Raw genomic sequence first — 17,349 nt, forward strand, 5'->3', positions numbered from 1 at the left:
CAAAAACTAACAAGGAGACTCACTAGTATACACACCTAACAGAGTCCACAGCAGACCAGACCTAGGCAGGCGTGGAGAACAAAATACACGCCAACATAAAATTTCCATTAACTTCACAGTCACTTACGTAAATGTTGCTTTCATTCCCACACCTACCCAGATTAACCAGTCCCTCAAATTCCTTGCATGATGTGCACTATATCTGAGTACCGTTCCCCACACATGGATACGTTGTATAATTCTTAGAATTGTCCTAACTCTCTCGTAACTTTAAATCCTACATACCCTCCTCTAGAAAAATACGCCCTATCTCCATCAACCCCCCCCCCCCCCGACCCTCCCCCTCCGCAGACACAGGCACAATCTCACATCATTTCTGACATGAGACCTTCTATTCCAATCTTCCCTACACGCGAAATATTACAAGAAAACCTCAACACCATCTACTCCTTACAATAGGAATAACTTAAATTACCAATGTCTCATTCTACACTCAATTATATTTTTTTCATACCACAAATACACTGCCTGGCAAAAGAGTTAAGCGGCCGGAACGGGAGAAGAAAAGGAATTGAATTTTCACGGATTCAAAATACATGTGAAGTTACCTCAGTGATTATGAATATTAGTCAGATTTACAAAGAACTTGGCAGTATAGGCCCACTTACCACTGTGACGTTGCATCCCGTCTGTTATGGATGCAAGCACTGATTTGGTTGGGAAGGGTGTCATAAAGCTGGAGACAAGCTGGCCCACAAATGTTGTACACTGAAGAGCCAAAGAAACTGGTACACCTGCCTTATATCGTGTAGGGCCCCTGCGAGCACGCAGAAGTGCCGCAGCATGACGTGGCATGGACTCGACTAAAGTCTGAAGCAGTGCTGGAGGGAACTGACTCCATGAATCCTGCAGGGCTGTCCATAAATCCGTAAGAGTACGACGGGATGGAGATTTCTTCTGAACAACACTTTACAAGGTATCCCAGATACGCTCAATAATATTCATGTCTGGGCAGTTTGATGGCCAACGGAAGTATTTCAACTCAGAAGAGTGTTCCTGGAGCCACTTTGTAGCAATTTTGGACATGTGGGGTGTCGTATTGTCCTGCTGAAATGGCCCAAGTCCGTTGGAAGACAGGATGCTTACATACGTGTCACCTGTCAGAGTCGTATCTAGACGTATCAGGAGTCCTACACCACTCCAACTGCACATGGGGCGCACATGAGGCACACCATTACAGAGCCTCCACCAGCTTGAACAGTCCCCTGCTGACATGCAGGTTCCATGGATTCATGGTCTCCATACCCGTACATGTCCATCTGCTCGATGCAATCCAATGTTGGTGTTGTCGGGCCCAGGCGAGGCGTAAAGCTTTGTATCGTGCAGTCATCAAAGGTATACGAGTGGGCCTTCGGCTCCAAAAGCCCACATCGATGATGTTTCGTTGAATGGTTCGCACGCCGACACTTATTGATGGCCCTGTATTGAACTCTAGTAATTTGAGGAAGGGTTGCACTTCTGTCACGTTGAACGATTGTCTTCAGTCGTCGTTGCTCCCATTCTAGCAGGATCTTTTTCCGACCGCAGCGATGTCGGAGATTTGATGTTTTACCGGATTCCTGACATTCGCAATACACTCGCTAAATGGTCTTACGGGAAAATCCCCACTTCATCGCTATCTCGGAGATGCTGTGTCCTATCGCTCGTGAGCCGACTATAACAAAAATATTTCAAATGGCTCTAAGCACTATGGGAATTAACATTTGAGGCCATCAGTCCCCTAGACTTAGAACTACTTAAACCTAACTAACCTTTTGAAAAATGGTACCACGATATTGTTGTATGAGAGGGAACATAGTAAGCAGGAAGGTCCATGACATGGCATTGTGCCGTCAGAGTTCCCTTTCTCATTACTAGCCGTAACCTACATCCAGATACATACTTCGCAGGTCACCGTTCGGTGCATGGAGGAGGGCACCCTGTACCACAACTAGTCACTTCCATTCCTCTTCCACTCGCAAATACAGAGAGGGAAAAACGACTATCTACATGCTTCCATATGAGCCCTAAATTCTCATATCTTCTCTTCGTGACCCTTATGCGAAGTGTATGGGTGGGGTCAGTAGAATCGTTCTGCACAGCCGGTTGTCTAAAGTTTCTTAATAGCATTCCTCGAAAAAAAAGTCACCGTCCCTCCATAAATTCCCATTTGAGTTCTCGAATCATCTCCGTAATATCTGCAGACGTATCTGACGGCTCCCCGCACCACAATGCTAGCAGTAACCCCAGTGTGCCTCTCCAGAACATTGGAAGTTTGGTACCTCTCCCAAGGGCGCTGCCAAGGTCACGTGTGATGGCCGTCCATCGTAGCGAAGAAACGCGGTCCATGACTGAACACAAAGCGACACCATTCATCAACAGACCGCGTATCAGTTACCACACCACAACAAAAACAGTCTTTTGCGTTGCGGCGTTAGCGGCTGCCTACACGTGGGACGATAATTTCCTCGTCCGTCTGATGCTAGTCTCTGACCGACGTTGGGAGATGAGACGGAGTGCTCTGGGGAGTCCATTGCTTGTTCTCGGATGGCAGGCACAGACTTGAAGGGGTGCTTGGTGTTCAGTAAGGCCAGAAACTTGACGACGAGTATGCTGGTCTTCATGTTCCCATGCAGTCCAACGTCGGGCCACCGTCATATCTGAATGTCCCACAAATCTGGATACAGCGCGATTCGATCATCTGACAAAATGACGATCCACAATGAGCCCTCTTTCAGTTTCTGTCGGGTGCCTGTGTCCTCGACAACGACCACTCAGCATCTACCGCTGTTCATGGCCTTTATATACCCTACCAGGCCTGAGAACAACACTAAACATGAATGACGCTAATACAACTTGTGGCTGTTCTCCCCGTCACAGAGAATTGCAGTATTATAATCATTTCCACACTCGCTGATGGTTTGTACCTATACAAAGTGACACTGACTTTTGACCACGCGTTCTGGAAGCTTAATATTTTTTATCAGGTAGTGTACAGGTGTCCGAATATGACCCCCCCCCCTTGGCCACTGGAAAAAATATTAAGTATTCCTGATAAGAGCAAAAACGACAGGCAGCCTCGAAATTTTCCGCTCCAAAACTGATCGTAACTACTGTTCCCTGCTCTTACCAGGTCCTCTTTCCTCCCTTGTATTAAATGATTTAAATAAATCTGTCCTTTGGCGTTACTTTTGAATATGAAAACTGAAACTGACTTTTTTATCAAAAGTAAAATATTTAGTGCTGTCGATCTTAATTACCGTCTTCTTGGGTGAAAAAAGTAAATTATTAATTTTGCAGTAATGCGTGGCGTCTCCGGAAAGCAACAGAGCGCACCCAAAGTTAAAGTTCTTCTTAGCAGCCAGCGTAACAAAGAGCTTTCAAGATCTGCGTCGTAATGTAGCTCTGAAAAATTCTTGAGGTGTTATCGAAGCTCGAGTCAGACAGATACGATTCTGAACAACTATGATAGTGTGTCGGTAGGGCACGTTCCGCAAATTTTCGCTTTTCACAAAAGAGAATCTGTTCATTAGAGAAGGCCATGTTATTAAATACGGATCTCACAGTACTGCCTGGCATTCAAAATCCTAAGTCTTCTGCTTGCTTGCACTTTGTATCATAATTATTAGGAAAGGGAAGATGAGCATAACACTCACTTCCGAAATTAGAAAAATTTTATCTTTTAGGATAACAATTATTATTTCATAAAAACGTTCTTCTCAGTGCTCAACTATTACAGTATATATTCAGCTTCTTACAAGAGCGTATATTGACAAACATTAAGATTTTCTGATATCTCGCAGTAATGGCGGCAGTCGTTTCTTTTTTCACCAATAGAAGCACACCTCCTTTGAAAATACGTCCTTCCATAGTTAAGTCTACTATCAGAAAAAAAGTAATTAGTAAAGTCACGGAATACACAAATTTATTAAAAATCACGGAACGCTAACAAGCCAACAATGTTATTTATAGTGCTGCGCTCTCGCAGGCGAAAGCGATAACTCAGGTTATTTATTTTTGGCTGTGCAGTGACTGTAAGAACCTAAGGGATTAAAATTTCACGCAACAGGAACAGGGAAATTTATATCAAAACCAGAATCAGTGAAGAGACTACGTTACAAACCTTCTACATAAATTACTCTTAAGTTTTTAAGAAAAGTTATTAACATATCCAAAAATATACACGTCATCACAAAACTTAATAATACATATGATAAAATCAACACTATATGGGATTTTCTCTGTAACTCAGGCGTATGGGGGTAGACATTGTTTGCTGTTCTGGTCTTCAGTCCAGAGACTGGTTTGATGCAGCTCTCCATGCTACTCTATCCTGTGCAAACGCCACCTCCCAGTGCCTACTGCAACCTACATCCTTCTAAATCTGTTTAGAGTATTCATCTCTTGGACTCCCTCTACGATTTTTACCCTCCACGCTGCCCTCCAATACTAAATTGGTGATCCTTTAATGTCCTACCAACCGATCCCTTCTTCTAGTCAAGTTGTGCCACAAATTTCTCTTCTCCCCAATTCTACTCAATACTTCCTCATTAGTTATGTGATCTACCCATCTAATCTTCAGCATTCTTCTGTAGCACCACGTTTCAAAATCTTCTATTCTCTTCTTGTCCAAACTATTTATCGTCCATGTTTCACATCCATACATGGGTGTGTGTGTTTGTCCTTAAGATAATTTAGGTTAAGTAGTGTGTAAGCTTAGGGACTAATGACCTTAGCAGTTACGTCCCATAGGATTTCACACACTTTTGAACATTTTTTTTAACTTCGACCATCATCAGTTATTTTGCTCCCCAAATAGTAAAACTCATTTACTACTTAAAGTAACTCACTTCCTAATGTAATTCCCTTAGCATCACCCGACGTAATTCGACTATATTCCATTATCCTCGTTTTGCTTTTGTTGATGTTCATCTTATATCCTCCTTTCAAGACACTGTCCATTCCATTCAACTGCTCTTCCAAGTCCTTTGCTGTCTCTGACAGAATTACAATGTCATCGGTGAATCTCAAACTTTTTACTTCTTCTCCATAGATTTTAATACCTACTCCGAATTTTTCTTTTGTTTCCTTTACTGCTTGCTCAATATACAGATTGAATAACATCTGCGATAGGCTACAACCCTGTCTCACTCCCTTCCCAATCAATGCTTCCCTTTCATGCCCCACGACTCTTATAACTTCCATCTGGTTTCTGTACAAATTGTAAGTAGCCTTTCGCTCCCTGTATTTGACCCCTGCCATCTTCTGGATCTGAAAGACAGCATTGCAGTCAACATTGCCAAAAGCTTTCTCTAAATCTATAAATGCTAGAAACATAGGTGTGCCTTTCTTAATCTATCTTCTAAGATAAGTCACAGGGTCAATGTTGCCTCACGTGTTCCATTATTTCTACGGAATCCAAACTGAATTTCCCCAAGGTTGGCTTGTACCATTTTTTCCATTCGTCTGTAAATAATTCGTGTTAGTATTTTGCAGCCGTGCCTTATTAAACAAATGGTTCAGTAATTTTCGCACCTGTCAACACTTGCTTTCTTTGGGATTGGAATTACTATACTCTTCTTGAAGTCTGAGGGTATTTCTCCTGTCTAATACATCTTGCTCACCAGATGGTAGAGTTTTGTCATGACTGGCTCTCCCAAGACCATCAGTAGTTCTAATGGAATGTTGTCTACTCCCAGCGCCTTGTTTCGACTTATCTCTTACAGTGCTCTGTCAAACTCTTCACGCACTGTCATATCCCCCATTTCATCTTCATCTACATCCTCTTCCATTTCCATAATATTGTCCTCAAGTACATCCCCCTTGTATAGACTCTCTATATACTCCTTTCACCTTTCTGCTTTCCCTTCTTTGCTTAGAACTGGGTTTCCATCTGAGCTCTTGATATTCATACAAGTGGTTCTCTTTTCTCCAAAGGTCTCTTTAATTTTCCTGTAGGCAGTATCTATCTTACCCCTAGTGAGGTAAGCCTCTACATCCTTACATTTGTCCTCTAGCCATCCCTGCCTAGCCATTTTGCACTTCCTGTCCCTCTCATTTTTGAGACGTTTGTATTCCTTTTTGCCTGCTTCATTTACTGCATTTTTATATTTTCTCCTTTCATCAATTAAATTCAATATTTCTTCTGTTACTCAAGGATTTCTACTAGCCCTCGTCTTTTTAACTACTTGATCATCTGCTACCTTCACCATTTCATCCCTTAAAACTACCCATTCTTCTTCTACTGTATTTCTTTCCCCCATTCCTGTCAGTCGTTCCCTTATGCTATCCCTGAAAATCTCTACAACCTCTGGTTCTGTCAGTTTATCCATGTCCCATCTCCTTAAATTCCCACATTTTGCAGTTTCTTCAGTTTTAATCTTCAGTTCATAACCATTGTCATTATCTTGTTGAAACGTTAGTCCAGGATGGCTCGCCATGAAGGAGAAGAAAATGGGGCGTAGAATGTTGCCGAAGTACAGCTGTGCTGAAAGGGTGTCGTGGATGACAGCCAAAGGGGTCTCGCTATGACATGAAATGGCACACCAAACCATAACTCATGGTTGTTGGGACACATAGTGGGAGACAGTTAACTGTGTATCCCATGACTGTCCCCTCAAGTCAGGGAGATTCTAGGCCGAAAACGTGGCTGGAGACGTTCCAGACCGGTGGGATACAAACCTGACTGTCTCCCAATATATGACCCGATAACCATGAGTTATAGTTTGGGATCCCATTTAATGTTACAGCGAGACCTCTTTGGTTGCCATCCACAACACCCTTACAGCGTCTCTGCTCAAGTCAATGAGATACCAGGCCAAAAACGTGTCTGGGACGCCCCAAACAGCGGTCGCATACCAACTTGACCATCGCCCGCCATATGGGCCAACAGTAAGGACTGATGGTCTGGGGTGTCATTTCTTTTTATAGTAGGACCCCTTTGGTTAGCATCAGCGGCACTATTACAGCACAGCGGTATGTCAACAAGGTTCTGCACCCATTTTTGTTGCTGTTCTTGGCATGTCACCCTGATCTTAAAGATAATTCCCACCTGCACGCAGCGGGAGTTTCTGTTGCTTGTCTACGTGCTTGCCAAAACCTGCCTTGACCAGCAAGTCGCCGGGTCTCTCCCCAATGGAGGGCGTTTGGAGCATTATGCACAAGACCCTCCAACCAGCTTTTTGGATCTTGAGGATCTAACGTATCAGTTGGATAGAACTTTGCACGACATCGCTCAGGAGGACATTCAACAACTCTGTCAATCAATGCCAAACCGAATAACTGCTTGCATAAGAGCCAGAGATATATGAACGTGTTATTGACTTGTTCCATTCTTGACGGTCTTTCTCTTGAATAAATCATCCAATTTTCCTGAAACTGTAATCATCTATTTTTCTGTACACGTACCGATATTCACCCCATTCGGATAATTCTTTAGTGTGCATCTTTTTTGTGTTAGAGTGTAAACAGATCTGAATATTGAGGTGGCGTTACTTCTTCTTTGGAATCCAGCAGAACCACCACGATGGCAGGGCCACACCAGATGATGAGGCGATTTGGCATCGCCTGTAGCAGCCATGGGTTCAAGTCTGGGTTGAGCCAGTAGCCACTATCACTGAGACCCATGCGGGACTTGGTGCCTCAGCATCAGACGCCGTCAAACTCCAGCTCGAGGGCAGCGGGTAGCATCGTATGCACAGCAGTCACCACCTGCATCAGAGGTGGAAGCATGCAGGGCTCAGTCGCGAGAAGAGGCCATTCCCCAGTGGAGCACGAAGCACTGCTAATGCCATGGCGATGGCTTACTTAGTTGCCGGCCGTCTCCTGACTTGCCATCAGCCTTGTGGACCGCCTACGTTAGCATCTCCTCGCCACATGGCAGCAGCTAGCTACGAGCCAGCGCCAGATAGGGTCAATGGAATGGGACGTATCTCTGTCTCACTGAGCTAACGATGTATTGTGTCACTTAAGTTGAACAAACGGCTTTCTTTTGGTCAGCAGTGTTTCCACTGGGTTTCCCGGCCTGTTGTCAATGCCACTCACCTTTCTGAGTGCGACCATACTCGACAGAGTGGTGTCAGGAGAACGGGCGTCGTCTCAGTGGACAGCAAAAGGGGTATTAATCCCCACAACGTGACGTCCAAATCGCAGCCTCCAGTGTCGTCGTTGTACGTTCAGCGAGACTATTCTGTTCTTTTGAGGTGACAGTCATGGAATCGAGACTTAGGAGACATCATTACTTTAGAGTTATTTTGTGAGATAGGAAGAGCTGCTGGGTGTCTCTCAGTTTAAGGGTTATTCTAGGGAAAAATGGCTAAAACCTTTGTAATGTACACAATACAATTTACTTTGGCCTTTTGCCCCTTATGTCTAGTCTGTGGAAGCTCTTCGCTTTTCATGTAATGGTCACATGACAAGACAGTGTTGAGAGTCTACGTGGCTCATGATTAGACAGAAGACATGAGTGTGGTAGTACGAGTAGCTATGGAGTGTTCTATCTTTGTTATTTTTTTAATTGTTGGTACTAGATTCGTAAAATTATGTAAGGATTATGCCATGGCAAAATCGGATACATGAAGTGTCCCCAATGAGGATGCAATGCAATCACTGGATAGTCAGATAGCTCAGTTAAATATAAAGAATACATTTGTAAATAATAAGCTTGTAGAGAAGTATCTGGAGATAGAATTATTTAAGGTGCAGAATCTGGAAGCAGATCAGCATTTGTGAACCCGACTTCATCTTTTTGCGGTAGGTCGTCTGGGGATGTGTGGGCATTTGTAGGGCATCTCTTGTCATCGGCTGACAAACAGGGATGAGCAGATAAACAGTTGTTGCAGATAGCAAGATTGAATCTGTCAGGAGGGACAAAGCCATTTGTACGGTGCACAGATGCAGTACACAAGGTGGGGACTTTTGAACAACTCAGGCAAGGATTCTAACATAGATATGGAAATCATAACAGTGCACGGCATTTCCGTCAACAGCTGAACATAATTTCAAAGCGGCATACTGAAGCCGTAGAGGAGTTTGTGGATAGTATTAGGAAGCTTAATGTGCGTATGTGTGAGTTATCACATAACGAGAAGATGAATACGGTGCTGTTATAGGAAACCGTGCTTTCCTGAAGGGTTCAGCACCAATGAGGTCTAGGAAGGTTTTCATTGGTACGTCTAAGTATCTTGATGTAGCAGCTACGTTGGCATTAGAGTATGAGGAAATTGATATTTTGCCATCTGGGCAAGGGATCCGAGAAATTTGTTTCTTCCAAGTGCAAGACGTTTTAATCGTGCGCATTCAGGCATGCAGAAGTAGTGCCACCAGCGATGGAGCAATAGGGTTGGAATGAACCACCGGCAGTTCAATGGGAGTAGTAACAGAGGTAGTATGGATCAGCAGCAGGGGCATAGAAGTAATTTGGGGGCGGCGGTAAACTTCAGAGGGAACCCAACACCTGCCGAAAGGCGTTCCCAGTAAAAGTAAATGTAGTGAAAAGGAATGCAGGGGCGGCAGATACCATAGTGGGTGTAATACGTGGCAGGGTGTATAAGTTTTTATTGAGCACAAGGATTTGGATTGGATTATTTGGGAGCGATTTAGGGAAATCACGGAAAACCGAAATCAGGGTGGCCGGACGCGGGATTGAACCGTCGTCCTCCCGAATGCGAGTGCAGTGTGCTGGGCACAAGGGTACATGTGTCAGAGGCCTCGAAGGTATTTTAGTAAGCGAGAGGCGATGGAGCCCACGATGTTATAAGTTGTTTGGAGTGGGGAGTGGCATACGACCACTGGAGTCTGTAATGATGGGTTTTTCGTCAGAGGCAACTAAGTTTAATCAGTGTGTGGAAGTAGAGTCTCATGTAAGCGTGGCAAACAGCATGGAACTAGGTTTAGACTTTCTACATCAATATCATGCCATACTTGGCCTTCAACAGTGCATAGTGGAGCTTGTGGAAGACTTTCCGGTGGGGTCGTCAACGTTGGTCTGTCACGAAGAGCGTCTATTGGATAAGGTAATCCAGTTAAACTGTGAACTATAATATTAAGGCTTAGTTCACATGGCTGTGTGTCACGTGCTACTGGGAAATTGCTATACGTGTGTGTGGAGCCTGACTTAGTGATTGGTATGTTATGTATAGTGCAACCTCTGAAAGATAGGACGTATTAGATTCGGCGTGTTTAGTGAGACGTAGTACCGCACATGTAGAAGGAAGGGATGGAGCAAAGGTGATTCTTGTCAATGAAGATAATTTTGACGCTGAGAAGATTAAGTAGTTAAAAAGAATGTTAGTGACAGCGTTGTAAATTCTGGATGAGGAACATTGCCACACAGGAGGTGTGGGCTGTAAGAGGGCACAGAATGTTGCTGAAACTGCATTTCATGAGAAGGTGATATATTTAAAGGGGACCGTTGCGGGAACTGTTGCTAGAATTTTAAGACCTGTTTTTTTTCGCAAAGGCCATTGCTTGCAATACTCGTGATGCAACAAAGGTTTCCAACTGGGAATGAAGTACTGTTTTATTGGAGGCCGAACAGAATACTACAGTCTATGCAACCGATTTTGGAAGACCTTATCTATCAGCAACTGGCCGACAGGATAACAGAAGAGGGCAGCAGCTCCTTGCGAGTAGGAATTGTGGCTGTACCGATGAAGTCATTGAATGGTTAGAGGCAATATTGATTCTGTTACATCTACCGCCATTTCAATAATAAGACTACCACTGATACCCACCCTATTCGAAACACCAAAGGAACGATTGATAATCTTGGAAAGTGTCAGTACTTCTGGACAGTGGACATCAAGAATGGGTACCATCAGTTAGAAGTGGCTTCAGAGGATAGAATGAAGACTGTGTTTTCAGCACCTTGTGGACAGCATAAAAGAATGCTGTTTGGTTTTAAAAATGCTCTGCCAACATTCCAGCGTTTATTCGACCGAGTGTTGTAAGGAAGCGTTGAGGGAAATGCGTGTTCACTTCTTGTTGGGCCATGGGGGATGTAGAGCGACGAATCGGAGGGTGGTGGAGAAGTACTGGTGGAGAGAACGGAAAAATGATGTCGATCAGTACGACAGGAACTGTGCAGAATGTGCGCGGCGTGCGGATTTGAATCAGTAACAGATGCTATTAGAGAAGTTGCCAGAAGCAGTTTTATTTGGGTGGATGTACTAGGGGCGTTAAAACGAACGCCAGCAGGTAATCGTTATATGTTATCCATGGTAGATGATTTTTCTTGTTATATCGAGATGGTGCCGACTCCACACCGGCAGGTTACTAGCAATCATGCAAGTGTTGGTGAATAGATGGATACTGAAGTTTGGAATGTCAGGAACAATAACAACAACAATAAACGGTAAAACAGACAAAGCTGCAAATTTTACTTTTATTTGCTTGATGACTAGTTTCAGGTTGGGGCCCATTATCAGATAGTCAAAACGACATTTCTCAAAACATAAGAACCGTCTCAAGGTAAAGACATGTTATCTCGACACTGTTCTTATATTTTGGGAAATACTACTGTGGCTATCTGGATGATTTACACGTATATGTATATGTTTTTTATGATGACACGGTTCTTATATTTTGGGATGTATCCTTTTGACTATCTGGATGATCTGATAATGGGTCCCAACCCGAAACTAGTCATCGAGTAAATAAAACTGTAATTTGCAACTCTGCTTGTTTTTCCGTTGTACTGAATAACACAAGTTGCTGTGCTGTAATTCGACAACAATAAACGATCAAGGGACGAACTTCATGTCAAACCTGATGAAGGAATTGTGCCAGTTATTGAATACAGAAAAAGGTTAAGAACGATTCCACTGGATCCTCAATAAACAGAAGGACGGAACGCGTTCATTGGACTATTATTATATAAATGCCCACCACACAAGTTGAGACACATATTTATCTTTTGTGGTGAGCGCATATAATTCAAAAATACACACTAGCACTGCGCTGTCGCCATTAGAAATGGCATTGATAAGAACATGCCATCGCCATTCGACGTGATTAGGCTGAAGGAAATCACGAGCGAACCGTACAGGAACGTTACCTCAGTACAAGAAGGACCAGTGGGCGATGTTGTGAAATCCACATATCCCGAAAGGGAAGACGAAAAAGTTTGTGACACAGTACCAGGACCCTTACCTTGATACTGAAACCAAATCACCTGTGAATGTGAAGCTACGGTGGCCAACGAGGTCAATTATTGTACATGTCGGGCATCTACGACCGCTCAAGGGTGAGCCAGAAGTATTTCCAGGTGGAATATTAGTGGAACCAAGGAAAGAAGGAAAAAAAGCGGAATATGAGCAACAGGGGAAGGAGGTTGATGTAACAGTATGTGTTAAAGCTATGTGTTGTGTGGCTTATTGGAGAAATTTTTAATGTTTACGTTAGGGTAAGGATTATCTTTAATAAGATGACATGTGCTGCTAAGAGACAGCAGGCTTCTGGGGGGGGGGGGGGGGGTGATAATGCTCTCTGTCCTCAGGTTGCCGTGTGGCGAAGGCGAGGGGACAAGAATGTTAGCTTTGATAGTAATGCAGCTCTTCGCCTGAGGCGGAGTGGGAGCTCTGTGAGATCATCGCCTGAGCTGTACCTGAAGGGGTTGAGAAAGGGAAGAGTAGAACTACCACCAGAACTACAGTTAGCCGCAGATCTCAGCAGTCCGAACTGGCCTTTCCACTACCACGGAGCAACTGTGGACGTAAGAAAAAATTGTTAATAAGTCATTCTATCTCCATAGTAAGGTACCCTTAGTTAGTTTCATGCTTCATAAATCATTTAAACGACTGTTTTATAGAAATGATGTGAATTGTCAGTTCACAGGCTGTCTACACATGATTAGCTTTAACATCAAGGAACACGTTATTTCTTAGGTTTACTCATGCAGCCACACTTAACACGTTGTTTTAACAGAGTACCAGTTTTTAACTAAGAATTTATTCATGGAATAGAAAAAATTGTTCTGAAGAAACGATTTAAGATTATATTTACAACCTGTTTTGCTACCTTTCGGATATTTTAAGTTATTGGGCAAATGATCAAAAACTTCTGTTTCTGCTTATTGAATTCCTTTCTGAGCCACTAACAGCTTTAATAATAGGTAACAGAGATCATTTTTTTATTTATCGTTTGAAGTATGAGCGTCAACAATCATCTCAAACTGTGAAGAATTATTTGTGACGAATTTCATTGGGAAACGTTCAACTGTAATGGAGCAGTTAAAGAGGTACCAAAGATGCCTGTGGGTGAACTTCACATATTATCCTTACTGCTGTTTTTGTGCAAACAATACTTTTGTTCCAAGTGATTAATTGCCCAGAAAATTATTCTATTAGCATTATTGAGTGGAAATATGCAAAATATGGTTGGACATTGATTCAGTTGTTTCCAAGACTAACAATTATATCAAGAGCAGAAGCAGATTAATTTAATTCTTTGAGCTGCTCAGTAATATGCTTCCTCAAGTTCCAGTTTTCATCAATTCTTACATCCAAAAATCTTGAACAATCAACTCTATTTACTGACCCCAGTTCGTATGCCACATCATTTGCTGGTAAGACTCTATTTGTTGAACATAAGTGTTTTCTCACTTGCATAAAGCATGAATAGGAGTGGACCCAAAACTAAACCCTGTGGAACTCCCTTCATGATTTTTTCCCATCACTAAAACTTTCTCTCGTTCCAGTCGTGTTTGATTTATTTAGCTCAACTTTTTGCAGTCTGCTTGTCAAGTATGAGTCAAACCACTTGGTGTGTAAAGCCATCAGCTGCATAAAATCTAAGTTCTTCTAAAAGAGTACTGTAATCTACACAATCAGATGACAGAAATATCACAGAAACACCAGTTGGCGATATTTTGCTATTTGAAGCTTGCAATATTTGGTGAGTGAATGTACAAATGGCATTCTCAGTCGAACAACTCTTCTAGGATCCAAACTGTGATATTCTAAGTAAATTGTTTTACTAGCTTCAGTGTTAAGTGGATAATTTTATGTTTTTGTAAATCATTTACTGATTATTTATTTGGTTATTTATTAAATGGATACTTAGGCTCGAATTTTTTTTTTTTACAATGGCCAACAATTTCTGGATAGACATTCATGATTAGTCCATGACATTGTGCGATGGTGTTACTGTATTAGCCAAAGAAATATTGAGTTACAAAATAAAAACTCTTTTAAACACTATATCCGGAAGATGATATGAAGTTTAGAATGAAAAGCAGGTGCTACGCTTTTGTGAAGCCTGACTGGCAGAGGAGCCAGAATTACTCGAAAATGTAATTATTCTGAACCTCTTAATGTTGAAGCAAGTAAGACTAGAAGTTGTTTAGTAACTATTCATATTAGTGTAATATATAATGTCATGTTATGAAGGATACTGCGGTGCCAAATAATAGGCCAGATGTAGCGATTAGTATTTGTTGTAAATCTGGACGAGACAAGGTTCTCATTGTAGATATGTTGAAAGGGTTAGGAGAAACGTGGGATTTAGCGCGAGAAGCTAATCCCATAGCATTATTAGCAGAAGGAAGACTTTTTGCGACCATAGAGCCTAATGTTTAGGACGGAAGGGGGCCGATAGAGGCCGTTAGAGCATTTGGAGGGAAGAACCCACGAGATACCACAATCCATTCGTAATATGTGTGTATCATTCATACTAGTACTGGAACGAAGTTTTTTACACAATGAAAATAACTTACACGCTACTAATCTTCATAAGACACAGGATGACGCAACGGTGAAATTTAGCACTTGCTTTCAAGTACTCAGTAGCCGTGTCAAGGTTTAATTTGTTCAGTGAATCTTAACAAGAATAGTAACATATGTTTATCTAATAATAAAATAACTAGGAAGACATATGGGTATTAAAAAGGCAAACAACAGTCTGACAGAATGAACGTATTCTAAACCTACGGACTCAAACCCTATCTCTGGCCGTATCTACAGCAGCATAATGTAATTTAACATTCATGGGGGAAATTTGTGCTTTAGAAATTACTGAATAATAAACGATAATAGTACTGAACCAACAGCTGTTATTTTGATTGTTTTACTATGCACCCAATTTCGATGTACAGTCATGTCATCTTCAGGCTGTCGCACGAATGACACCAAATACCACTCGTGCGTGTATAAGACAAGACACCAATAATCATATCTGGTTGCGTAGATATCCGAAATTCATTAGCATGTGTGCTCTTCACACACAGGACAGCAACTGTCAAAACGAACCTGCAAATGTGGTACTTGGTGTTATTTGTGCAACAGGCCTGAAGATGAGTGACTGGAACGTCGAAACTGGATGCCTCATAAAACAATCAAAATAACAACTTCTGGTACAACATTATTACATTTCATCGACCAGCCGCTGTCTCACGCTTCCGGAACTAAGATGGAGTGGCATTTAGTGAGTTTACGCAATTTTATGAAAGTAAGAAGCTCATATTTTGTATAAGCAGCCGAACTTAATAATTCTCTGCCATACACTGCATTAATATTAAAATATTTACTACCCAATCAATGAATGAGCATTGCAATGAAACAAAAGCCGTACGACACAATTCGCGCTGGTTTATCGGGCCGATAACAGCGCAAAGAGAGTTTATTGTTGAGCGCATCATGAAACGAGTGTATTGCTTTTATCATTTGTCGTGTGAGACACATTGGCTTGCTTGTTAAATAACATTAATATTTCATTACGACGAATTGTCGTGGGTTCAGCCAGTGAAGCTAACGAAAGATTTGAGCGTGTCAAGAATGGTTGGGATAGTTGTTACATAGATATAAAAAGAATAGGACGCTGGAAATACAGCATTAAATTAATCCAAAGGCTGGTGAACTGAAACAAAAGTTGACTAAGTGAGAAAAGACTAACAGAAGGTGAATCTCTTGTCACAATACACCCTCCACTCTTCCACTGTGAAACTGTACACGAGGTGTGATTGTTTGTGTGTATGTATGTGTGTGTGTGTGTGTGGGTGGGTGGGTGGGTGTGGGTGTGGGTGTGGATTTGTTTTGTTTAAGGGTGCTTATCGGTGAGGTTATCAACCTCCTTTCGAAAATTATTTTGAACGAATGTTGTTAAAACGTCTAAAATGTCATAAAGCAAACAAAAGTAAGTCTTAAACAATCACACTAACTCTCTCCAAATCACACTCATCGTCACTCACGCTCACTCACGCCATCGCACAATCTCACATCTTTTAAGATGGCGTAAAATTCTCAGAGGCTATAAGACTTGTAATTAAAACACAAGTAATACAAGAGGAAAGCTAAAATAATTACACAGTGAAATGAAATTAGCTGGCCACCCTGACAACATGTTAACTTCACCCTAAAATTTCAGCGAAAAAGTCGGACACTCCGGAAAACTCTAAAAGTCGTACCACATTCGTCTGACTGTCAGTAAAAACAGAGGACAAACCTGTGCGTAAACTAGGTGATTTGCTTTTATCTGAATATAAAACACAATCAACTAAATTGTGATGTTGCATGATCCGTACGTTGCAAGCACCTCACATTGGAATGTCTTCTGTTAGAGCAAGAAGCCATGTGTCATGGGGCTGCATCCTACGCGAAGAGGAGTGAGAAGAACCTCATCGCTTCTGCGTTGCTAGAAGGAGGCACATCATGACGGGGATATCGACTTTACCAGACGCAGCTTGTTGTTTGTCAGTCCGCATCTCGTGGTCGTGCGGTAGCGTTCTCGCTTCCCACGCCCGGGTTCCCGCGTTCGATTCCCGGCGGGGTCAGGGATTTTCTCTGCCTCGTGATGACTGGGTGTTGTGTGCTGTCCTTAGGTTAGTTAGGTTTAAGTAGTTCTAAGTTCTAGGGGACTGATGACCATAGATGTTAAGTCCCATAGTGCTCAGAGCCATTTGAACCATTTTGTTGTTTTTCACTTTCAGTCATTCTTCATCCCATCAATGATACGCGTGATAGTGCACCTCATCAGTGAGGAAGATTATCGCGCCACGCCACCTTCGCTGCTCCACCTGCCACTTTGTTTCTCTTAATACTAATGTGCCCTGGTGCCCAACAGAAAGATAGGTATTTCTCCAGCCTTTGTTAGCGGAGAAGGGGTCCAGGATGTTGTGGACTACTTTATCTGAGGGCTACGAGTGTTGTGGAGAGTTAAGAGCACTCAAAGTGTCAGAACAGGCGAGGAATTTAGCAGGTTCAACACATCTCACTCGCTCCAGTGCCCTCAAAGGTGCGTATGCACTGACTGAGGTGTCGAAAGTTATCGCTTACCTCCTAATATCGTGTCGGACCTCCTTTTTTCCGGCGTAGTGCA

This window comes from Schistocerca serialis, chromosome 6 (genome assembly GCF_023864345.2).
Source record: "Schistocerca serialis cubense isolate TAMUIC-IGC-003099 chromosome 6, iqSchSeri2.2, whole genome shotgun sequence".
In the NCBI taxonomy this organism is placed as follows: domain Eukaryota; kingdom Metazoa; phylum Arthropoda; class Insecta; order Orthoptera; family Acrididae; genus Schistocerca; species Schistocerca serialis.